This window comes from Protopterus annectens, chromosome 6.part1 (genome assembly GCF_019279795.1).
Source record: "Protopterus annectens isolate FY-2018-M chromosome 6.part1, PAN1.0, whole genome shotgun sequence".
Taxonomy (NCBI): domain Eukaryota; kingdom Metazoa; phylum Chordata; order Ceratodontiformes; family Protopteridae; genus Protopterus; species Protopterus annectens.
Genome location: NC_056738.1, coordinates 89,402,562 through 89,427,757, shown reverse-complemented (window position 1 = coordinate 89,427,757; position 25,196 = coordinate 89,402,562). Strand labels below are relative to the sequence as shown.

Genomic DNA, 25,196 nt, shown 5'->3' with positions numbered 1-25,196 from the left:
ATTAAATTAGTTGTGAATAAAAGATGCTTCTGAAAATGACAGTACACACTCTTTCTTTTGTTTCATCCTATACCTCACTTCACTGACCAGTATCTCATTTCAGTAGTCATGCATATGACCAGACTTCCTAGTGCCTGCATTCTGTAGCTGCCATGTTGTGCATTAAAATACACTAGTGCTGTAGAATGCTCAATCCTAACAAATTTTAACCTCTGTCTTAATCATCTTTGCTATTGTCATATAACCAAGTTAATTTCTGTCAGCAGGATTTGCCTTTATGCTCCCTTCCAAACTATACTGCTCTCATGTTTGTTGCACTACCTACATTTTACAGGTCTATATTATAAACCTGAAAGCTCTAAAGAGCTAATACAAGTACATCAACACATAAAGAGCGATGTACAAAACTAGCGAAACACATATTGAGCGAAAATCAAAACACCAAACCTGTTTTTTTAAACAACAGCGCCATGCAAGTATACGTAAATTAACTAAATAAAACTAAAATAATACACTTTTGCAGGGGGGCAAGCCCCCCTGCACCCCCCACACCCCCCTACTTAAATATACCAACTCCGAGACCACACTACAGTGGGGAAAAGGATATATTTGCTTATCCCCAGAATTGCGCTGCTGGGCAAACAAATATGTTCGATGTTCTGATTTTTGCTGAATACGTCTCGCTATTTTTGTACATTGCTCTTGATGTGTCGATGTACTTATATTCATTCTTTAGAGCTTTTGGTTTTATAATATAGACACACATTTAACTAATCAGGTAGGTCCTTATAGCAAAAAAGGACTGCACAATCTGAAGAACACATTGTTCACCCAGCACTGGGTCACATTGGCCATTAGTTCCTACTTTAGTATTCTGTAATAGAATCTTTTACTTGTCTTTTTGCTAATGGTGCAGTAAACGGCTGACACAGATTTGTACGCTTAAGCATACAGATGCAGATTTCTGCCCTGCACAAATTCATGCCACTAGTGTCTACTACATGATCAGTCATATGGTGAGATTGATACAATGGCTGTCTTTCCTCTGCATCTTTACTTTGTAGAGAAGATAATTTGCTAGATGCTTGACATCTTTTCCAGTGATAAGGATTCTTGCTTTCTGAAAGATAGTAGGGACCAAGTTTTTACTGACTTTGTAGTACAGTTTTCCTGTATGGTCAGTTAAGTAAAACAGAACTTGAACTACGACAGAACAAAAGGGAAGCAAATTATACATAATGTATCAGCATCACATATTACATTGGTTGGGTTTATTTTATCTTTTGGAGATGTATATTTAACTACTACAGCTGATTAAAAGGATCAGATTCCCTCAAGAGATCAAAGCAGATAGCTGTCAAAGTAAGTACTTCCCTACCAGTAGCTGGAATTTTCTTTCAGTTTAGATATTGGTAAACTTGAGCATGATTTTAAGGCACTATCTTTGAGTGCTGCATAAATTTAGTGAATGTGTTACAAAATAAAGCAGAATTAAGTGCTGGCAGGGAAAATATGTCCGTGTTTTGGTATTGTCAGGAGTCTATACTTAATGATACCTCAGTTACTGTAGTGTCAAAAGACTGCTACTGAAGAAACATTGCGTTCAACAGAATGCTTCCATTTCTGGCAGAATTATATTTGTTATTTTTATACTGTTTTTAACATTAGGTAAGCTTGTATTGAATTATTTGTGTTATTGTGACTGACATTATGTGATTCATTGTTCTGCAACAGAAATAGCCACTAAATCTGAAACTTGGTTGGGGAGTGATATAAAAAAGTACATCTAAAGACACTGCTAATGTGAAGTTTGGGAGCTATTTGGTATACATCTGTGGGATATCTCATTCTTTGGGCTTTCTGTAGTGGTGTGCATATGTGAACTTACTTCCTTAACATGTCTTATGCACTGCACTGTACCATTTTTGTTGTGGTATCCATTGTATTGTATTACTTTGGTCACCTTGAACATTACAAAATAAGTCCAATGGACATGTTCATTCTTAGAATGTAGTTTATAATCTTTGGTAGAAAAATTACGCGCATGCTTAAGTTTCCTGTTCTGCACAGATTGTATTTTTATTCTTTTGTTTGATACAATTTATTTAATTTTCTCATTCAAAACTTTACACCCCCTCAATAACAACAACAACAAAAAATTAAAACTAAAAGTGGAGTACCCTGTTTGGGATTTGGGAACTTATGTGGATAGTGATCTAACTTTTGACCAACATGTGTCTATTCTTGTAAGAAAGACCTTCTGTATTACACAACTTATAAACAAAGGGATTGTGTCTAGATCTAGGGATGTCATTGTTCCTGTTTACTCTGCCCTCATTAGGCCACTCATTGAATATAATGCCCCCTTTGGCAAGTATCTGTCCAGACACATGCAACAACTGGAATGCCCACAGAGATACCTTACTAAAAGGATACAAGGCCTAAACAACATGTTCTACATGGACCAACTTGAAGCCCTGTCACTATGCTCTGTATCCAACAGACTGCTAAGAGATGACCTGTGTCCACATTATCAAGACAAATGGCATAATAATACTCAGTCTAGAGATCTAAACAATTTCTGCAACATCAACGGAAGAGTTTGGAGGGACAGGTATATTTTGCAGAGGATACCGCTGCTGTGGTACAGACTTCACATCCACATAAAACAGAGTTCATCCCCATCCATTTTCAAGCACAGCTTAGATCTGTGGATGGTAAACAGAAAATTCACCCCACGACTGCCCTCTTTACTATTAAAGGACAGAGGCAGCTCCTAAATGCATTATCCCATGCATGGGTCCCCTCACATTGTCTATGGTATGACCCCAGTTATTCTTATTAGGGGTAATATGTAATTATCGACCATGGGAGGGGTAAAACCAATCTATAACCAAATGGGATAGGTTATTTCAAGCACAAAAAAGGAAATTGGCTTGGCCTAAAATGGCCCGCAAGGGCAGCTAGCCAAGTAGTTACCTATGAACGTATGAGACTCACTACTGCATTTAATTACAGTCTAAAATAAAGGATATGTTTCCACAAAACATGTGCCTTATCTGGCTGTGTGCTGTAGTGGAGAACTTCACTTTGATCCATTTGACTGCAGTACATTTAACGACCATGGCACTGGAAGAGTCAGGCAGGATGAGAGGGGAATAAAGCAGAAAGGCCTTTCACCTTTCTGTGGAGGGAGGAGTGTGTGTGAAGCATGTGTCCATGCACACTTTCAGTGGTTAAAATCCTGGTGGAGGCCAAGGCTCACACTGGGGTGCAGTGTACAAGGGGAGCTGGGATTTGATTACGTGGTACACAGAAGGGTGGACTGTAGTCTGTAGTCACAGAGCCTATTACATACCAATGACTTGAATGTGCTCCAGGCTCTCCAGACCTGAAGAGCAAGAAGAAGTGGTGAGAAGACCGTCTGTAATGTTTAGGAGACTGAGGCTTGTGTGTGTGTGTGTGTGTGTGTGTGTGTGTGTGTGTGTTTCTCGCAGACTTGGAAGACAAAAAAGCACGAAACAGAGAAGAAAACCGTATCTAGAAGTTTTGCTTCATGCTGACTACTTTCTTTGTAAGAACACAAATTTCCAAAACTTTCTGATAATAGTGCTTTGTAACCATCTATAGGCCTAAACAGCAAAGAAACTGTAAATTGAAAGTCTTCATTCGCTTTTTTTTCCTGCTGATTCCCTCCTCATTTGCTAACCATAAATTTCCCCACTATGAGACAGCCTATTTGCTCCCTTTCAGTTACAAATTGGCCATAAGCTTGGATGAGAGCCAACAGAAGGAAGCCATCATCCAGGCTGGATGTGGGAACTGCTTGGTGCCATGCCTGCTGGAAGACCATCATCCTTCTGTGTCACCACTCCTGTGACAGATCATCTGGACTAAAAGCCCAGAGGATCTACAGTAGAGGGCTGATGTTACCATTAATCATTTCCATGCCTCAGTTTGCACTATTGTCACTTCTACTGGTCTGTCTAGGGCTAAGTCCAAAGCATTTTCTAACTCCACTATCATATGTTTGATTAGAGACCCATGTCACTGTAAAGATGCACTTTGCCTTTCCTGAGTATGTGCTTAATGTAGCCTGGCAGTACCAATCATGTGTTCTTTTTTTTAGTTTTCAGTGTCATGCAAACCTCAACTTGCTTAGTAGTGATCAAGCTGACTGTAACTCTCTGTCTCCCCTCAAGATGGTGAGCTGGGATTGTTGTGTCACTCTGAAGGCCCTTACTGACTCATCCAGTGCTGAGCTGCTAACTTTACTTTGGTTATCTGGGTCGTAGGCTGAGCTTTGTCCCTCCATGGCACAGAGCAGGGAAGTCTTTTGTGTTTTGTTCGCCATATGACATATTAAATCCTTGGATAATCATTGGGGTAAGGCAAAAATATGCTATCCAAATGACAGTACATACAAAAACTATGAAAGATGGAGGCTGTTGATACATGCATAATAGCAAAAATTAAAAAATAAAAGTAGGAGGGTGGATAGTCACTCCTTTTATTGTTACTTTTCTATCCAAGCCCAGACTGTGATGAGGACTGTTTTCTTGGATCCTTCTCGAAATCAAAAATGCAGTGCTATGAACAGTATGTTATGCAACAGTTGTATGTGGTGCTTGCTGCAAAAGTTGCCTCAGAAGTCATGTGAAGATTGTGAAGGTTGAACTGTTTATAATATTGTTTTTCACTGAAATTTATTTTTAGAAATCTGATTTTGTTGCCACTACTTTTTAAACATTTTTTTCCAGTTTCTGCAGTAGCCAGTGTGGCTATATATCAACCCATACCACACTGCAAATTAACAAACCATATGGAAGTGTAAATATACTTTCAGTATAAAAATGGTAAATTGATGCATCAGTTAGCATTGCTAACTCACATCACTGTTTTCTCCACATTAGTACTTGTCTGGGATACCTTCTGTATGTATGGAGTCTGTTTGATCTACTTGTGTCTGCATGGGCATTCTCCAGGGGTTCCTGAATCCTTCCACATTCCAAAGACATAAAGATAGCTAAACTGTCACTGGGTGTTTGCTTGCTTGTTTTAGATGCCCCCCTCCCCAGGATGGGGATGCCCGTCTCTCCCTGCCAGTGCCTCAGACACCTGAGCCATAATTAGGGCTTTATTTAATGGCTGAAATATTAGTAACAGTTTATTTGTATAGACATGCCTCAGATGAAGCTGCCATCTTAAATATGTGGTCCAGGATTTTTTAGGGAAAATACCAAGTTTTTAATGAGCATGTGTTTTGAATTCTTACAGTGTACAGCAGAGCTGTACAATAAGGGGAAAAATGCAAAACTCACAATTCGCATAATGCAAAGTGTACAAGAATCTAAATGTATCTGAATGATGTACAGAAAGTGGACAGACTTCCCCTAAAATGCACACACACTTCCATGACCCTTGGAATAGAATTGTCATGAGAGTACATAATAGTAAAGTGACTAAGAATCTTTTCTGTATGTCTGTGTTGGTTTTCTGCAGGTGCTCTGGATTCCTCCCACCTTCCACAAATAAGCTAGTTGTGTCTTCTAAACGAGTGTCTGTTGTGATATCTGTTTTTGACTTGTTTAACCTGTCATTTGATAAGGTGAATTACATTCTTGTCAAGCTGGCTTGAAAGTAGTCTATTTGTATCTGTGTTATACCCAGGAAAACAAAATTAAAAATCAAGAAATTGTCTATATGACTTTGAGGCCTGGGTCTTGGATAAAAAGGGCCCATGAAAATGCAGTTCTCTTATCCAGATAACATGCAAAAAATGACAGAAAAAAAGGAAGAAGAATATGTAAACCATGGACAAGTTCCTTAAGCTACGGTTAGTAAATGCAGTTCAATTGTAAGCATACTTAGTGAAATATGATCCACAACTTTAGAAAGTGCTCTTATAGTCCTCTTTTCATATTTGTTGTCTTTTCTTTAATGACTCATGATGGATAAAGTAGTGTTTTAAGTATCACTCTGCACCAAACCGAATGGGTTGAATCTGAGAAACCTGTACCTGTCCCAGTTTTAGAGAAAGCCATGATGGAAAGCTAGAATCTGACTATATAAAAAACTGCCAGTGACAGTCTGCTGTGTTGTGCTGAAAAGTTACAATGACAGTCTGCTATATTGTGCTGAAAAATTACAATTCAGAATCTTATTTTTATTTTTTTGTTTTAAATATCTTTATTAAATGATCGCTTAAGATGTAGGCAACATACATTAACAGAAAAGAAAACAAACCATGTTAACATTTTTTCCATTTATATGCATTATACATCTCACATCTTTTCTTTTCTTTGTAATTATCGTCAGTCCAATATTACATAAATTGCTGAATTCCTGTTTTCCCTTAATTCTCACTCCTCATCCTGAACATTTTTATGTATTGTTCCCACAATTTACATTTACTTGTATGTAATTTGTTCATTCCCTTTTCTAAACATCCCGTTTCCATTCCTTTTATCTGTTTTATAATATTCAGTACCCCAAATATAATTGGTTTAGACTTTGATTTCCATTTTCTAGTAATTACTTTTTGGCAGTCAACAGAATTAAACGTAATAAGGCCTTACTATGCCTTACTATGCCTAGGCTAAAAAAATCATATCCTTAGTTACAGCCATTTGCTCACCCAGTATTTCTGATAGAGTACTGTGTAGGGAATTATTAAAATTTTCCAGTTCATTACACTCTCAAAACATATGCTCCCCGTTACCTCTTTCTTCCCCATCACATCTCCAATATTTGCTATCTGCCTGTGGAAAAATTCCTTGAAGTCTGCTTGGGATAAAAAAAATACCTATGCAAATACTTCAAAACAAAGATTCTAAACCTTTTGGAATTTGTTGCATACTTGGAAGATGTACATATGTCTTGCCATTGTTCTCATGTAAATTGCTTTTCCTGTCTCTCTTCCCAATGTTTTTGAACCTTCTGTAATTGAGTCTTATAGTTATGCACTATTTTATATGCTCTACTAATTGTCACTGTTTCAACCATAGAGTTTGTTGTAGATTCAACTAAAAACTCCACCAAAGCAGGTCTTTCACTTAAGATTCCCCACCCTTTGTCTTTGCCCACTCTCTTTCTGTTTATTTCTTGAACTTACACATTGCTTCATCATCATTCCCTTCCATTTTGAACTGTAACCTTCTACTTGTGTTATGTATATCAGCCTTAACTGTGTACCTGAAAAATATTCTTTGAAATCGGGTAATTATAATTAACGTTCTCTTGGAAGGATCAACTTATCCCACTTAACTGTTGTCTTCCTCCACCCCTAGATAAATTTCTTCAGCTCTTTATTATTGTCCACAATTTATTTATTTATTACATTTGTTAACCGGGAGATAGTCCGATTAGGCCAGGAGGCCGTTTTCAGCAAATGCCCAGGGAGAAAAGCTCCAGAAAACAGTACAGTATTTACATATTATGTTAAAGCAAACAGAAAATCAAGTACTGACTTAAATACAGACTAGAAAACTAATTGTACAAAACAGTAAAATATTTCACAATTGATGCTAGACAAAAATTGTAGGTTGTACAGGCTAGAAATTACAGAGTCCAGCAGTGTACAATTATGTATACACTGAAGCATTGCCAGAGGTGCCAAACACTATTTTAGAGTTGTGGTTAATATGATCCAAGATCAGATAGTGAGCCAGAGAGAAGTTGTAGTAAGAAGATGTAGTTCAGGAGTAGAGCTGAAGAGAGGTAGCCTGGAGTATGAAAGGAGCAAAGCCAGTGACTAGCTAGGTAGTTATGTAGTAGTAGTTTGAACTCATGACAGTGTGGATTTTTAGGAATAGTTTGAGGAAGATTATTCCAGAGTTTGACAATTTTATTAGACTAGAGGCAGTCACCGTGATAGTTGCGGGAGTGTGCAACCTTTAGCATTAGTTTGTCAGGGGATCTGAGAGGCCTGAGATTGTGACTAGGTTGGACTAGATTAGAAAGAGCAGGACAGTTGTTGGATTGGTGAGCTAGCTTGTGGATCTTGGTAAGCTGGTTGGGGAGCTCTAGCCAGTTTAGCTGAGAGAGCCCAGTACAGTGGTGAGTCCTGTGTGAGAGATTAGTGGCAAACATGGCAATTTTATTATAACATGATTCTAGATTATTGAGGTCAGTCTTTCGAAGGTTAGTGAGAATATGAGATCTGTAAAGTTGGGTAGAAAGCAGGTGAGACCGAGCAGTGGCTAGCCTGGTGCTGAGAGTAAGATATGGCTTGGCCCTATATAGGGTACCAAGCTTGATGTGAACTTTTTTTATTGTCAAAGCAACATGTTTATTAAAAGTTAGACTCTCATCATTAGTGACTCCTAGAAGTTTAGTATGAGTTGTGGGTTCTATTTTGTTTCCATTTGAAGAGCGGATTGGCAGAGAGGGCTGACATGGTTTGGACTTTTTATTTTTGAAAATTATTAATTTAGATTTAATTGGGTTAAGAATCAGTTGATGTTCAGACAGGTACTTTTCTATGTTTTGGAAAGATAATTGCATTTTTAATTGAAGTTCTTCGCAACCTCTCCTCTAGTTGATAAAAATATGCCTGACCCATATATATAAAATGAAAGGAATTAAAAACATTTTCACTGCTTGTATCTTATTATCCAGTTTCTTAGTTTTTGTATTATCTTTTGTTTAGTCTCCTCCCACATATCCTTAGCTGCCATAACAGAAGCCTTTTTAATCCATACTTCTTTATTGTATCCCCATAAATATGGTTGCTGCTGAACAAATTCGTGTGTGGGTACATAATTTACAGCTATAGCCTTTGTTGTACTTTCATTAATTTTATATCCCAAAAAGACTTGAAACTGTCTCAAAATGTTCTCTAACACTGAGATCTCCTTTTCTGGATTTATTAGGTACAAAACAATATCATGTGCAAATAAAGCTAACTTTTCCTAATTACAGTGCCAATTATATCCTTGCATTTCTGAGTCATTTATTTTCTTTGCCAATGGCTCTAAATATATAGCAAATAAAAAAAAGAGTAAAGAGGATACTCATGTCTGGTTCCTCCATTCATACACAACTTATCACAGAGGAACCCTCCCACTTTAAGTCTTGCCTCTGATCCTTCATATATTCTCCTAATTAACATTCTTATTGTATCAGGGAAGGCAGATGCTTCCATTGCCCTGCTTATAAAACCCAACTTACTCTACTGAATGCTATCTCTGTATCAAGACCCACAAACAATAGTGGCATTTTCTTGCATTCTGCTTTGCTTCCCTCTGGATCATCATTGTTCTATTAATGTTGCCAAATATTTCTGAAATATCTCTAATACCTCTCTAGGATCTGTGATTATTTTTTCCTTGTTATAGGCTCCCTATGTTTGGCAAGAATCCTTTCAACCTTCAGTTGCCAAAGTCATTATACTAAAAGTGTTTGTGTCCTATCGTTATTACTAAAAATAAGTTGTTTAACTGCAATCTTTCTAAAGTCATGCATACTATCCAGATACTTCCATATTTTCTCTTTATCACTCTGTATTTACATTTCTTCTTATTGGGCGGTCTCGGTGGTGCAGCGGTTAGCGTTGTCGCCTCCCAGCAGGAGGTTCTCCGGTTCGATCCTCAGCTGGGATGCCTTTCGTGTGGAGTCTGCATGTCCTCCCTGTGGTCACGTGGGTTTCCTCTGGGTGCTCTGGTTTCCTCCCACATCCCAAAGACATGCTGTAGGTGGATTGGACACTCTAAATTGGCCCTAGGTGTGAGTGCATGTGTGTGCCTTCTGTGGAAGGCTGGGCACCAGGCTGGCAACTCGATACCGTAAAACTCCACTGCCAATCATGAGCGGACAGGTGATCCGCTGTGGCGACCCCTAACCAGGAAAAGCCAGAAGAAGAAGATTTTAATTTCTTCTTATTCTGTGAGATTCCTGTTATTCTGCAGTATTTTAACCTTTGTGAGCCCCTGTGAGTAATTCCACTTACTCCTTAATCATATTTACATATTTATTTTTGTTTTGTTTCAGCTAGTTATAACTTCTGAAGATATTTCTATCTTTCTTAATAACACTCAAATAATTTCCACTACTCATTCATTAAATTCCTGTCTCTTTTTAACAGGTAGGTGCAAAAGCACTAGTGGCTCATTTTTTCATTTATCATGCATTTTTATCTTGTTTTTTATTGGTGCATAATCTGAAGTAGTTATTGGATTTGAGTTGAAGATTTCAGTTAAATGCAAATGTTTCTGTGAAATATAATTTCTGTCTAGTGTAGCCTAATTATTATACCTAGGGAATAATAAGTGAATTCTGCCCGTGTTCCTTCTGCTGATTTCAGATCTTCCATAACAAGAATTTTCATAAATTGTTTCAGAGATCTGCAATCGTTTGTTATATTTTCCCTTCTAGGTCCTCATGATACATACTCACTATTGTAAGTCAGGTTTCCGGCAGCACCTATAAGTAACATTCCCTGTTGAAAGCTGATTATTTTATTTATTTATTTCACATTTGTTAACAGGGTTGATCCAGCTGAGTTACAGAAAACCCATTTTCAGTGGAGATCCAAGGAGAAAAGCTCCAATAACGTCTACAGCAATAAAAAGTAAAAGAAACATTATATATAAGATAAAACAGAGTATAAACTGAAATGCCGGTATACAGAATAAATTATAGTTGTCACATAAGAAAGTGTGAGTATTAAAAAAATATATAAAAAAAAAAGTTATCCCCGAAGTCTCAAAATAACCCACTAAACAAGTGTAGTGGGTCCAAAAACAAAACAGTGTAAGAAACTTCTGTGTGGAAGATTTTCAGTCCATATAGCTCTAGTTAATCACTGTATATTAATCAGCTCAGACAAAAGTAGTAGAAGTAGCGAACTTAAACTCGTCTTAAGTAAAAAAATAAATGAATAAATAAAAAATAATAATAATAATAAAATATATAATTGTACAGAATTACTAAGTATTTGAAAGTAATCCAAGCAAGGCAGGCAGTCTGTTACCAGTTGAAAATCCTTTATTAAGTACACAGACAAGCGATCCAAGTAAAACAAAAATAAGAGTAATAGTTTCCTCACAAGCTTTCTAAATATATATATAAACTTTTTATCAGGCAAGGGAGTGGTTTATTGTGCTGTAAAATAAAGTGTTTTTGGTACACATGTTAAATTCATATCCCTTCTCCCATCAGTGTGACATTTAAGCTGGTCCTGCCCTACTTAGCAGCCGTCAATAATATAACCCTTATGTATTTTAAATAAAATTTATAATGATGTGGTACCTCTTATTTAACCAGATTATTAAGTCTGTGATTTTATGCTAAACAATATACTAAATGGCTGGAAATATATCAGCTGTAGTCCATTTGGCAATCAAAAAAAAAAAAAAAAAATATATATATATATATATATGTGTACACTTTGCATGTAAAAAATCAATTGTAAAAATCATATTCTATTTTCACAACCTGTTGTTAACAAAGATCACTTTCGTCCTTCTAGACTTCTTCAGGTCTGTGTACAAGAACCCGAAAAACTATCTATAAAAATATATATAATTAGTTAGTATTATTACACATCATTTTGAATAAACTGGAAAAAAGAGAACCAGAAAAAGAAAAAAATAATAAGAAAAACGATATGATGATGGAAACAAAATATACACTTAAATTACAACTGATATAAAATGGTATTTAAAACTAACTGGTAGAATAAAATAAAATTAGTCATGTAAACAATGTGGCAGTGTTGTAAGTTCCAGTGCACTTTTAATTGAACAGTAATAGTTTAGTCCAGGCTTCCTAAAAGAGTTCAGCTTTAATTGCCACATGAGTTAATTTTTCTCCAGAATATTTGGGATGTTTCCTTCAAGATCACCTATGTGTATGCGATCCAGGATCTGGAACTTAAAACCTGTGTCTCTTTTATGAAGAGAAAGGCGTTTGGCTAGTGCATTATAGATTAGCTAGAATTACCACAGAGCACCTTCAATTAACCTCCCCAGTAGGAGAATGTTAAGAAATTCCACAGAGAATAACAAATGCAAAAATAGCTGCATCCTGACATACACTTTGGATTATCACAGTATCAAAAATGTTATTGAAGAAAACTGGGACATTGTCACAGGAAACCCTTTTCTGATTAACATCTTAGGTGAAGCCCCATCCTTCGTTTATAGGAAGGCCAGGAACATTAGATGTTTTATAGGTTCATAGGTTTATACTAGGCTATCTGCCCTAAGGCATTTATAAGCCTAGAAACCATATGAAAAAAATACTGTGCCCATTCATTTTGTATAGTTATACAGCAAGGTGATAGTTTTTATTGTTTTTATTGCCATTATTTAAAGAAAATCATTAAGACCAATGCAGGGGGTGACTGTAACACTACAAAAGTAATTTACTGGGCACAGTCCAATGAATGTGATGCATTATATGTGGACAAGACTGTAAATAAACTCAAGTGTAGGATTTCATGTCATATGTCAGAAATCCGCTCTGGATGTAAAAATAATGCAGTAGCCAAACGCCTTTCTCTTCATAAAAGACACACAGGTTTTAAGTTCCAGATCCTGGATCACATAGACATGGATGATCTTGAAATTCTAGAGAAACACAAACTCATGTGGCAATTAAAGCTAAACTCTTTTAGGAAGCCTGGACTAAACCTTGTACTATCACAATTCGTGGATGACGTTTTTATCTTATGGGATGGGAGTTTAGATACATTGCAACTATTTGTAGACCATCTACACTCCACGACCACATTCTTTAGATTTGCCATGAAAGCCTCTACAGAATGTATAGACTTTTTGGATGTGAATATAATACAAGAAGGGGCAGGCTTTAAATCCAAGTTGTTTAAAAAGGAATGTTGGAAAAATAGTCTACTCCCATATGATAGCATGCATCCACGATACACGTACTCTAACATAGTGCAAGGACAGGTCAGTAGGATCTCCAGGATTTGTTTAGATGATGAAGATTTTGAGAAAGAGTTAGTGACACTTAAAGGTTGCCTGCAAGATAGGGGTATCAGAGCGAGAAGGTTAATAAAGTTATTAGTGACAGTAAGGGCCATAGGGGTAATAAATATCGACCTTGGTTAAAACGTACGGGTATAGTTGAAAGTGAATTAAGGGATAGGACTACAGCATTTAAAGCACCACAGGTGTCTTTCACATATAGCAGTAATATAGGGGACATATGCCATATTGTCCAAAAAAACTGGAATATTTTGACCAGTGATGTGAATTTGCACAATGTAGTAGGACAAGGACCCTGTTTTAGGTATAGACGGAATAAAAACCATAAAGATATACTATGTGGAGAAAAACCCATTAATAGTGGACCAGTCTCCCTAATTTCGGCAGGGACAGTACCCTGCAGGAGATGTAAAGCTTGTGGCCATATTAACAACAAGAATTCAGTATTCACTCACCCTGTAACTGGTAGGCAGTTTATTTTAAAAGGTAAGGCAACGTGCAACACCACTGATTTGGTTTACCTTTCAGAATGTGAACACTGCCCTTGTTTTTATGTGGGAAAGACAAATCAAATGTTTAAAACTAGGATCTTTCAACATATGTCAAGTATTAGGAATAAAGATCCACATAATGCACTCAGTAGGCATATAGAAGAGTTTCCCACACATAGTTTTTGTTTAGGGCTGTTGTTAACATTAGGCTTACCAATAGGGGGGGTGATTTGAAGCATAAAACTGAATTATCAGAGTCAAAGTGGATTGTTGAATTAATGGCTACAAGAGCACCTGGCTTGAATGAAGCAGTACCAATAAGGCCCACACTTCAGAATAGGCGGTCTTTATTGAATTTTTACTTGAATTTTATTGGGTGAGTTGTTTTTAAATGGAGTATTGTTTGCATGTGTAATTTTGTCTGAGGAAGGGAGTAGTCCCGAAAGCGCTTACCACTTTTATTGACTCTGTTTGTACTGAATAAACATTTTAATAAGGAGCAGCAGTGTCCTGCGACGTTCTTTGTTTCATATGTCAGAAATCCGCTCTGGGTGTAAAAATAATGCAGTAGCCAAACACCTTTCTCTTCATAAAAGACACACAGGTTTCAAGTTCCAGATCCTGGATCACATAGACATGGATGATCTTGAAATTCTAGAGAAACACAAACTCATGTGGCAATTAAAGCTAAACTCTTTTAGGAAGCCTGGACTAAACTACTACTGTTCAATTAAAAGTGCACTGGAACTTAGGAAATTGCCACATTGTTTACATGACTAATTTTATTTTATTTTATTCTACCAGTTTGTTTTAAATACAATTTTAAATCAGTTGTAATTTAAGTGTATATTTTGTTTCCATCATCATACATTTTTTCTTATTATTTTTTCTTTTTCTGGTTCTCTCTTTTCCACTTTATTCAAAATGATGTGTAATAACAATACTAACTAATTATGCAATTATATATATTTTTATAGATAGTTTTTAGGGTTCTTATACACAGACCTGAAGAAGTCTAGAAGGATGAAAGCTATCTGTGCTAACAATAGGTTATGAAAATAGAATATGATTTTTACAATTGATTTTTTACATGCAAAGTGTATATGTATATATTTATATATATTTTTGATTGCAAAATGGACTAAGGTTGATATATTTCCAGTCATATAGTATATTGTCTTGGATAAAATCACAGACTTAATAATCTGGTTAAATAAGAGGTACCACATCATTATAAATTTTATTTAAAGTACATAAGGGTTATATTATTATGACAGCTACTACGTAGGGCAGGACCAGCTCGAATGTCACATTAATGGGGGAAGAGATGTGAATTTAACATGTGTACCAGTAACACTTTGTTTTACAGCACAGTAAACCACTCTGTTGCCTGATAAAAAAAAATATATATGTTTAGAAAGCTTGTGAGGAAAGGATTACTCTATTTTTGTTTTACTTGGATCGCTTGTTTGTGTACTTAAAGGATTTTTGACTGAAAACAGACTGCCTGCCTTGCTTGTATTACTTTTGAATACTTAGTAGTTCTGTACAATTATATATTTTTTATTATTTATTTATTTATTTTTCTTAAGATGATACTTTTGTCTGATCTGATTAATATACAGTGATTAACTAGAGATATATGGACTGAAAATCTTCCACACAGAGAAGTTTCTTGCACTGTTTTTTACTAAAAATATAAACATACAAACAGTTTAGTCACAGTGCTGAAAAGCTACCATATTCTAACATTTACAAGAATTAGAAGTAATGTCAAGACATTTCCTAAGTAGAGGTTGTAGAATGTGAATAGACAGAGGTATACGGGAGTTTACGTGGGGTGATTGCAGTGACAGATCTTGGAGTTAAGCAGGTGATTGTTTAGTGTCTTTTTAAAGTTGTTGGCATGAGTTATACTTCTGATATATAATGGGAGTTTGTTCCAGCTATTTCTCCAAAAAAATTCTTAAGCTCCATAACAGCAGTTTTTAATGGAATATAAGTATACGTCAGCATAATCCTCCTCCCTTGCCAATAGTCCCTTACTACCGCAAATTTACCATTATTGTTTCTTTTTCCTTTTTCCTCACTATTGGCCTTCTAGCAATTTGTATAGTTATTCGTCTTTTTCTTTGTCCATGATAACTTTCATGAATATCCATTCTGAAATGCTTTCTTTGTCAAATACACACATTTTCATTTCTTTCCAAATGTGTCTACTGTAGCATTACTATTTGTGCTCTGCATTTCTTAATAAATTCAGTGGTGTTACCTTTTTGTCTATACCTTTAAGGTCATTTACATTCCAATATAATATGGATAGCATAGCCATTATGATAAAAAAAATTGTCCCCCCCCCCATAATACATGAGATTTTTTTTGAATGTATATTTCCAACTTTCATGTTACACACATGCACACGCACGCACACACTAATGTTTGGCAGGCCAATCTTTTATACAGTTGTTTCTTCTCATCTCCAGTTGAACATATGTCACATTTTTCAAGACTTTTTGTTTTATTAGCAACCCTCAAACAAAAGACTGAATATATTTTCAGAACATCCCCTTCTCCTATTAACTTAGAGCAACCATACAAAACTATGTACAACTTCAAAAAAATGAAATTTAATCCTCCAAATAGGAACATTTGCCCTAAATCAACAGCTGTACCCACAGGCATTACCTAACCTAAAATTAAGGTTACCCTTGCTAAAGCGCATTCTACAGCCTGTGTTCCCACTGACACTGATTGCTGTCTGTTCTTTTCTTACCCCTGTTCTCCTTCCAAATGTGAAAAACAGCTTGTATGCTTTTAGAAAAAAATCAGCTTTTAGGCCTAAAAAATACCAGTAGCTAGTTAAGTAAAACTTGATTAGCATTAAGGCTATTAGGAAGGTTGTTATTTCTTATTCAATTTCCATAGTTTCAAACTTTATTTTTCACTGAGCTGCTTGCCATTTTACCTTCAGATTTGCATTTCACTAAAAAAAAAAAAGAATGTTCAGAATTATCAAGATTAATTGCTTGCACCTGCAGAAGCTCTCCTCCTTGCAAGACTAGTCAGCAACATTTTTTTGTAAATTTCACTGCCTTCAGCTGCAGGCTTTTTTGACTCCCATTGAATATTTGAAATGGAAAAAACAAGCTAATATCTTTGCAGATGTAAGAAACTTTGCATTTGTCATGGTTTTCATAATTTTGTCTTATTTTAATGCCTCATTTCTTACAAAAACACTTACTATCTGAAGCCAAGGGCATTATTCTAGACATTCACCCTTGTACAATGAAGAGAAAATATCTTAATTTTACATATAATATAATCAGTACACATTTCCACCCCACTCCAGAAGCCCAAGATAACATCATATTATCATTAAGTGTGCTTTTGTCCAACATTTCTTCCCTTGCTATACTGTAAAGCCTGTATTTCTTCCAAGTAAAAAAGGACTTGTTTACTTTAATGTCTTTAGCACATACAACAGTTGCTGAAAGGATTCCACCCACATTTAAAATACCCTTATACTACACATAACTGATTTTGTATATCAAAACTTGTGGTTTATATATTGATATGGTACATATACTAACAATGTATCTGAAGTAGGATATTCATTTGTCTGCAACCTGTGGGTTATGGATCCGATAGGATCGAACGGCAACCGCATAGTTTTCCCAGCTATGGGATCAGCTCCTTCCTCTCCCCTCACCCCCCTGCCTGCCTCTTGACCTCCCTCCTCAGATCTTGTTTGCTTGTGGTAACTGATTGTGGATTTCATAGCTCTCAGCTCTCAGCCTTTTCTTTTCTGAAATTAAAAAAGAATTTTTTTTTTTGTTATTAAGTTTTAGGTTTCCTATTATTATTGTGTTTATTATATTATTTTTTTTTTTTTAGTAATTTTTATTCCCTCCCTTTTATTTTATCCTTCCTGTGTGTAGAGTGTAGTGTGTGTGTTGTGATTTTTTACATCTTTTGTTACTTTCTGTAACTTTGCTTTATGACTATGGCTGGACAGCCTAAATCCATATTTTTCTAGTCACTCGAGGTGTGTGTGGCCATCAGCTCTCACGGCTGACATGGCCACACCGGTGTCTTCTTGGGTTGAACACCATTTGCAGCAGGTTCAACCCCAGAGGCACTGAGGCGAGAGTCCAAGGTGGTCTGGGGGTCTTTACTTACTCGGCCTCCGACCTCCCTCCGCCTCCTCGTCTCCTGCGGGTTCAGTTTCTCCTGTGGCACCCTCCTGCCCTCCAGGACAGAGGGATGATGCATCTGACAGGACCGAGGGAGAAGCACCGAAGCTGCGAGACCTCTGTTCGGCCCGCCAGCCCCGCCAGCCAAGCGCGGCTTCACTATTGATGCTTCCTCCCTCGTTCGGCTCAGTCACCTGTGGCTCCCGGGTGCTATCGAGGAGGCATTCAGGGCTCACTCGGGCCCTCGCCGAGAGATCCCATAGCCTTTCTGGATGCTGATCTGGACCGGATGATGAAGGTTCATCCAGGCCAGATGCAGAGATGGAGTGCTCTTGCCCTCCCTCCGGGAGGGAGCTCCCCTTTTAGCCCCTATTCTTTCCTTCTTCTCGCCCTTCCGGGGTTGGAGGAAGCCGAGAGCCCCGAGCAGCCGAGGGGAGATCGGAGATCCGAGTACTTATCCCACTCATCGACCATGCCCTGAAGGTCCGGATCCCGATCTCTCGGAGCCTGGATCGAGCGATCCGGAGAGGATCCGTCCTCGCCGCCCGCCGTCGGTGCCCGGGCGCATCCTTCGATCCGGAAGTGGGCCGCGCTGCGGCGATCACTCTTCGGATCCACGAGGGCTTTGGGGGAGATCCTTTGTCGAGGTTTGCTCGCGGCTTTGCTCACTATGTAGTGCTTGGTTGGGGTCTCGGACCCCGCACTGCCGCTCCCGTCCCTTCGCGCCGCCTCTGCACTGGGCCAGGCTTCCACCATCCGCCCCTGGGACAGCCCATTTCTGTGCCCAAGTTGCTCCCATGGAGCATTTGCTGCGGACTCTCTCTGACAGCCCGGCCCCCTCGAGGCTCGCCAAGCATTCAAGCAAGGAGGCACGGAAGCTCCTGATCTCACTCTCTCACCGGACTTGGAGGAAGGAAGGGTCCCCACCCCGAAGGGACCTCAGCCGAAGATCTCCCCCTTCGGGATGTGAAATGAAACGTATTAGGGGGTGGTCTGCCCCAAAGTCTCTCTCGAGACCGAGCGTGCACTCTGGAGGCATTCAAACGGCTCTGGATGTCCTGGTGGTGCTCTCCCTGACCCCCCTTGGGACCACTGACAGACCAGGGGTGTGGAAGGAATCCCAAAAGACCTGATAGACAATTTAAAGCAGACCCAGGAATCACCCTTTGGAGTTCTTAGCCTCCCTCCTGGGGAGGAAGGATGCTCCTTGGGGCTGGGCGTGGCTGGGCGGCAAAAGGCGAGTCCCAGTCAGAGAGGAGCAAAGGAGTCCACCGAGCAAGGAGTTCGGATGATGGACCGCTTGGGGAAGCGGATGTTCAGTTCGGCGACCTTCTCGGGTAAGGCTGCTGAACTATGTGCATAATGTTATTCGGATGCAGCGAGACCTTATTATGGAGATGCTACATCATCCCTCCCTGAGTCCGGAGGACAGTAGGTCAGTCACAATACTTTCTATGCGGCTACCATGCTACGGAGGAGGGCCGGCTAGAGCTGAGTGGGACTCACTATCGCACTCAGACGCCCGGCCTGGCCTCATTTCTGAGCTCACAAATACTTCTATCGGCGCTACTCTCATGCTGCCGGGCGAGGCGCCGCTGTTGAGGGAGAGGACTGGGACTGGGCCTTAGGGCCTGGGCCGCCACTTGCATTCTCTGCCTTCATTGGCAAGACCGTTCGCGAGGGCGACCCCCAGAGCGAAGGAAGGACGGAAGACGCTGTCGCCGCCGGAATCATCTCTCTGCACCCCAGTCCGTGGCAGAGAGGACAGGGAGGGGCGCCCCCTCAGAGGCAGAGGGCTCCCAGAACCGTCCAGGGGGAACCTTTCTCTGAGCGGCGCGCGCAACCTGACCTGGGGCTGCCCGACTGCTCTGGAGGGAGGGGGTCGGGGGGCGGGCACCTAGGCATGGGAGTCCATAACTTCGGACTGCTGGGTTCTCCAAATCATATCACTGGATGTGCTCGATAGATCTCAAGGACGTACTACCACATCCTAATGGACAGACAGCTCAGGTCCAGGAGTTCCGCCTGGGAGCCGACGACTGGCTCCTTACCGCCCCAACAAGGCATCTACTTCTCTCGTGAGACTCCTTTCTCCATCTTGGGTCCATGGCTTCGCTGATAGTACTTCTTCCTCTTGCCAGGCTCAATATGCGCATTCCACTCGGATCTCCAGCAGGGGGGCCCATTTTGTGCTTCTCCTCACGGTGACCACGGACGCCCCGCTGGTGGGGGGCAGTTCTCGCTCGACAGGTCAACCAACGTGGAAACCATTCAGAGACCTTACTGCATATCAATGTTCTAGAGATGAGATTCAATCGACAATATGTCTGTTGTCTGGTACATCAACAAGCGAGGCCATGAGAGTTTGGGAATGGGCAACCTCCACCATCGCTCATAGCAACGCACATTTCGTCGGGGGTCCAACATCATTCTGACCCCTTACAGTGGTCTCTCAATTGTCAAGTAGCGGAACGCATATTCGCCGCGTGGGGAACCCCCCCTTCATGCTTTTGCTTCTCCCTCAAACACCAAGTGCGACAGTTTTTTCGCTAATTACCTCCCTCCCGGGTACCCCAAGAGAAGGGTGCTCTGGTGCATGCTTGGGCCACGTTCTGTATGCCTATCCACCCTTGCCTCTGATGCTGCAAGTTCTTCAGAAAGCCCTCGGTGGGTTGCAGAATGATTCTCATTGCTCCATTCTGGCCTCGACAGATCTGGTTCCCCTTCCCTAGGTCTCACCGGTGAATCCTCCTGATCTGATATCCCATCCATCCTGCATTCCTCCTGACAACCTGAAGCTGACCGCTTGGCTGCCCAGTTCCACTCTTGATTAGGACTCCCGTATTTTCTTCTCCGGTAGCTATTTTTGTGGCGGCTCATAAATCCACCCACTAGAAGGGTTTCATCAAGCAAATGGAAACGTTCTGTCTGTGCGGAGCGCGCAGGCCTAGATCCCCTTCACTCCCCTCCCTGTGTAGTGCTTGATTTTCTAACCTCTGTTTTTAATGATGGTGCCAGCAGTTCACCAGTCAAAGTTCAACTGGCGGCAATTTCACTATCACATTGGTCAAGAGTCTAATCCTCTTATGTCAGCCAAATGTGCAAAACTTTTCTTTTCTTTGGTCCTACAGGCCTTGACCGCCCCCTTTGAGAGCCAGCCTACAGTGGATCTCAAATTGCCATTACATCAGCCAAGAGGAACTTCAAGCTTTATCAGCTAAACCTCCTTACTTGGTTTTTACTTCCTTCCTAAAATCGCCTTCTGAAGCAAACATCAATCAATCCATTAACCTCCCTGTTTTCTTCCCTAAGTATGAAAACAAAGGTGAATATAGGCTACACTCACTAGATGTTCACAGGCAACTAAGATTTTATCAGGACAGCTGGTCATAGGCAATCCGACCAGCTGTTTATTTCAGCCAGGAAGGCCACCGGAGGAGGGTAAGTTCCCCTTCAACCGGTCAGTATCTACCTCGGCGGCCTTTCTAGGATTCCTCTAGATGATATTTGTGCAGCAGCCACGTGGCTTCATCTCATACATTTATTTCTCACTATAAGTTGGATCTTGCATCTAGGGGTAGAGCATCCTTTGCTCGGGCTGCTCGGAATATCCTTCCATGATGGCCGCCAAGATTCAGGTAGCTGGGGACTCTGTCCACAGGTTGCAGACAAATGAATATCCCCATCTGAGTAGGTGTATTCATTTGTTGCAACTCATCCCCTCCTCCCCCCCCCTGGGCCTTCAGTTTTTGCATATTACTACTTGTTTTTTTTTGAGGTTGGCTTGCTTGAAACCATCGATCTGGTCATGAGGGTAGAGCAGGGCATTATGGGTGAGGGGAGGAGCTGAGAGCTTGGATCCATAGCTGGAAAACTATGCCGGTTCGGATCCGATATCGGATCCATAACCCACAGGTTGCAGACAAATGAATACACCTACTCAGATGGAACGTTATGGTGAGTACATAACTTCTAATTTACTTCAGTAACTTTTTCCCCTTTCAATATCCTATACATTAATGATATAAAGTGGGATATATGCTTTACAGCCCATGTATAAGTTTAACAAAATCAACAAAAGGCAGTTTTTTCAGCCACTTTTTCTTGCAAAGCTGTATTTCACAGATGTGGTTGATGCTTTACAGTGTCCCATTTATTCACTAATTTCAGTATTCCTATTCTTCCTGTTCATCTTCATTTCGCAACATCATACTCTTGTTCAAGTCAGTGGTGTTCCTGATTCTTGTCAACTCCTGTGCTTTTTTCTGTCTCTGAAGCACTTTCCTTTGAAATATTGGAAAATATTTCACTGGCAAAGACTCTCAATTAAATTTCCTCCTTAACCTTTTCTGTATAAAAAATGATTTTGATCATCCAGGAAAAAATATTCTGAAGACAGCTGAATGCAGCAGCTTGAATCTCACACCTGCCTCTCAACATTCCCTGATTGCTGGGATAAATTTGCTTCTCTTCTACCTGATGTGCAGTGAATATTCATGATGTACAAATACTGTGTTGTCTCCAATGTTTAATACTTTGCCCTTCAGCCACATTTTTGTCAGGATGAACTATTTCTCTGGTATTGCATCTTTACTAATATAAGTATTGGTTGCTTTCTCATGGCCAGGTTTAGAGCATACACTCTGTGCACCCTTTCAGTTACAAATCCTGCTGTGGAACTCCATTCCAGTTATTTATTTATCCTTCATAAAATGAATATAGTCTGTTCCTTCCAATTTCTCTGCTAAAGCAGAAAATCTCAGGTTTTGTCTGTGTACTCTTGTCTTCTAGTGCTACTATTTTGTTAAACCTCTTTTCTCTAAAAACTCATACTCATCTAGCTTTTTCTTCATTTCAACCTCTATTTTTGCAGATTTATCAGTTCATCTGAACAGCTAGTTAAAGCTTCTTTTTCAGACTATTTGAGTTGATATATTCCTTTAGTGATTCATTTATTTTAATCACCTCTGAGTGCATTTGATTTATTTATTTTGTCTGTATTGTTGCAATCCATCTCTTGATTCAGAGCTGAAGCTTGAACTGACATTTGCTAAACAGCTGCAGAATCCTTCCCAGACAATATTTTCCTCTTCACCTTTTCTGGTTGATTTTTTTCAGATTTTCCAAATTTCTTCTTAGTTGGCATTTGGGCTGTGTGCTTACTGGCCAGTAACTGAATTTTATTCAAAAACAGTTTCAATGGCTCTCCTTTTTCTCATTTTCTGTTTTCATGCTGGGATAGCTGAAGTTAAGCTGTTGATCAGTGTGCAGCCATCTTGGAAGTCCTTTTTATTTTTTGATCAGAATAGTGAGCTACACTATATGGGCCCATTTCACTCACAGTTCAAACAATATACAGCCAAATAATGCTGTACAGTCAGTACATATATAGAGGATTATGAGCATATCAATGATCTTATTCTGCTTATGTGTTGTAGACCTTGATGCGAAAAAATTCACCTCAAGAGAGAAGCATCGGGATATCAGAGTGAATCACCACACTCCATGCACTATAAAATGTATTAGTACTTATTTATGAATGGATATTACACAACATTGTTGTAATCCATAATATAGTTCATTGAGTAGAATGAAAAGTCAGAGTTATGCAAGTAAGCATAAGCAAATAAGACTAACAGTACTCTAGTTAAGAAAAAGAAGTATATACAGTTTTATTTAACAGAACAAGTACATCTGCCAACAATTTGACAATTTTAGCAGGATGGGGAGTTAAATGCAAGCCCCTGTTAGGCGAAGGCCCACCTAGGAAACACTGCTACTCAGGGTATTTTTTCCAACGTAGTGATAGTATGATACTACCATATGGTGTAGGTAAAGTTTAGGTAAGAACCATTATTTCCAGAAACTGGACAATGTTTAAAGGTGACCCTGATATTTTGAACATCCTTGGGAATAAACCCAACTTTGTCTGTAAGACAGGTAGAAATCTTAAGTCATTACTCGAACATTCTGCAAAAATTATACATCTACCTGATAAGGGTACATCTAAGTGTGGAATGTGCAGACAATACCCTTATATATTAGAGTCTAATAGCATTACTTTAAGGGAGAATGGATACAGGGTTAATCTTGTGAAAGGAAATTGCAACACTAAAGGTTTAGTTTATATTGCAATTTGCCAGACATGTGGTAGTTATTATATTGGGAAGACTGAAAAAAGTTAAAAATAGAATATATGAAAATCTTTATGCACTATTTAAAGGGAATGTCAACAGCTCATTGTATAAACACACATTACACTGCCATGATTTTACAAGATTTAAATTTGGTATTGTGGAACAGGTTCCAGTAAATCTTAGAGGAGGGTGGTGGGAGCTCTGTTTAGAATGAAGAGAATTTTTTGGATTATAAAATTATGTTCAACTATACCACCAGGTATTAATGAATACATTTCACCTGCCCCAGTTTTAAAGAAGAGAGCCTTAGACTTATAATGTTTATTAGGAAAATTGTAGTTTTTTATTAGTAATGAATATGTATTTATTTGATGGAATATAATTATCCAATTAAGTTTAAATCATTTTGTGAATGTTATGATTATATAAAGTTCATTTTGTATGTTTCATTCAGTTCTGATGAAGTCTCTATAAGTTCAAGAGACGAAAGTGCTTAACTTTTTTGTTAATATTTGTTGGGATATTGCCTGATCTGAATTCTTCGAGGGTGTGGAGCTTATCGTGTGGGTCCACTGAAATGCCTGTTTGTGACTCCTGGAGGTTGCCTAACAGCTGTTCTCTGCAGGCAGTCAGGGGCCATTTATCCCTCCACTCACCTATGTAGATAGCCATCATACAGGATTCTTGAGTGAGAAAGATAATATCCAGAGGCTATAAATTTCCGTTTTCCCACCCTCCCACTCCCCAATCCTAGCTGTTACCAGAAGTTCCATCCCAGCATCAAAAATTGGCCAAAAGAGAGAGATTCTCTTTTAGAAAACAGGGCCATCCAAGAGGTCCCACCAGACCATAGAGGTTCAGGATATTATTCAGGATTCTTTTTGGTTCCAAAGAAGAACAAAGACCTCAGAGCCATTTTGAATTTCAGTGAACTAAACCCTAAGGTAACAAAGATAGCCAAATAATGCTATACAATCAGTACAAATATAGAGGATTATGAGCAGGTTGCTGATAGCAACCTGCTTATTATGTGTTTGAGACCTTGATGCCAAGAAATTCACCTCAAGAGTGAAGCTTCTGGGCATTGGAGTGTAATCACCATGCTCCATACACTATAAAACTGTATTAGTACTTTTGTACGAATGGATGTTACACAAAACATGATTTTACAGTTGACTTTAAGGCATGCCTCGCAAATGCTCCCTACAATGATTCATCTCTTTTTGTGCCTGCAGTGAATGAAAAACTCTTGAAGTGTGAACAAGAATGGTGCAAATGATTGTGCTGTGCCTCTAGGCAAACAATTGGGGATGTTCAGTAGATCTTCACGATACCTACCTCCACATCAAGATACCACAGTCATTCAGAAAATTGCTTCACTACTGTCCAGGAGCCAGTCATTTTTAATTCATAGCAGTCTCA

General features: G+C 39.1%; 1 protein-coding gene across 4 annotated transcripts in view; it reads left to right on the top strand.

Annotated features, from left to right (window-relative positions):
* Positions 1 to 25,196, top strand: part of METTL8 (methyltransferase 8, methylcytidine) — a 1,591,180-nt gene that overhangs the window by 138,719 nt on the left and 1,427,265 nt on the right. The gene's annotated exons all lie outside the window — the stretch shown is intronic.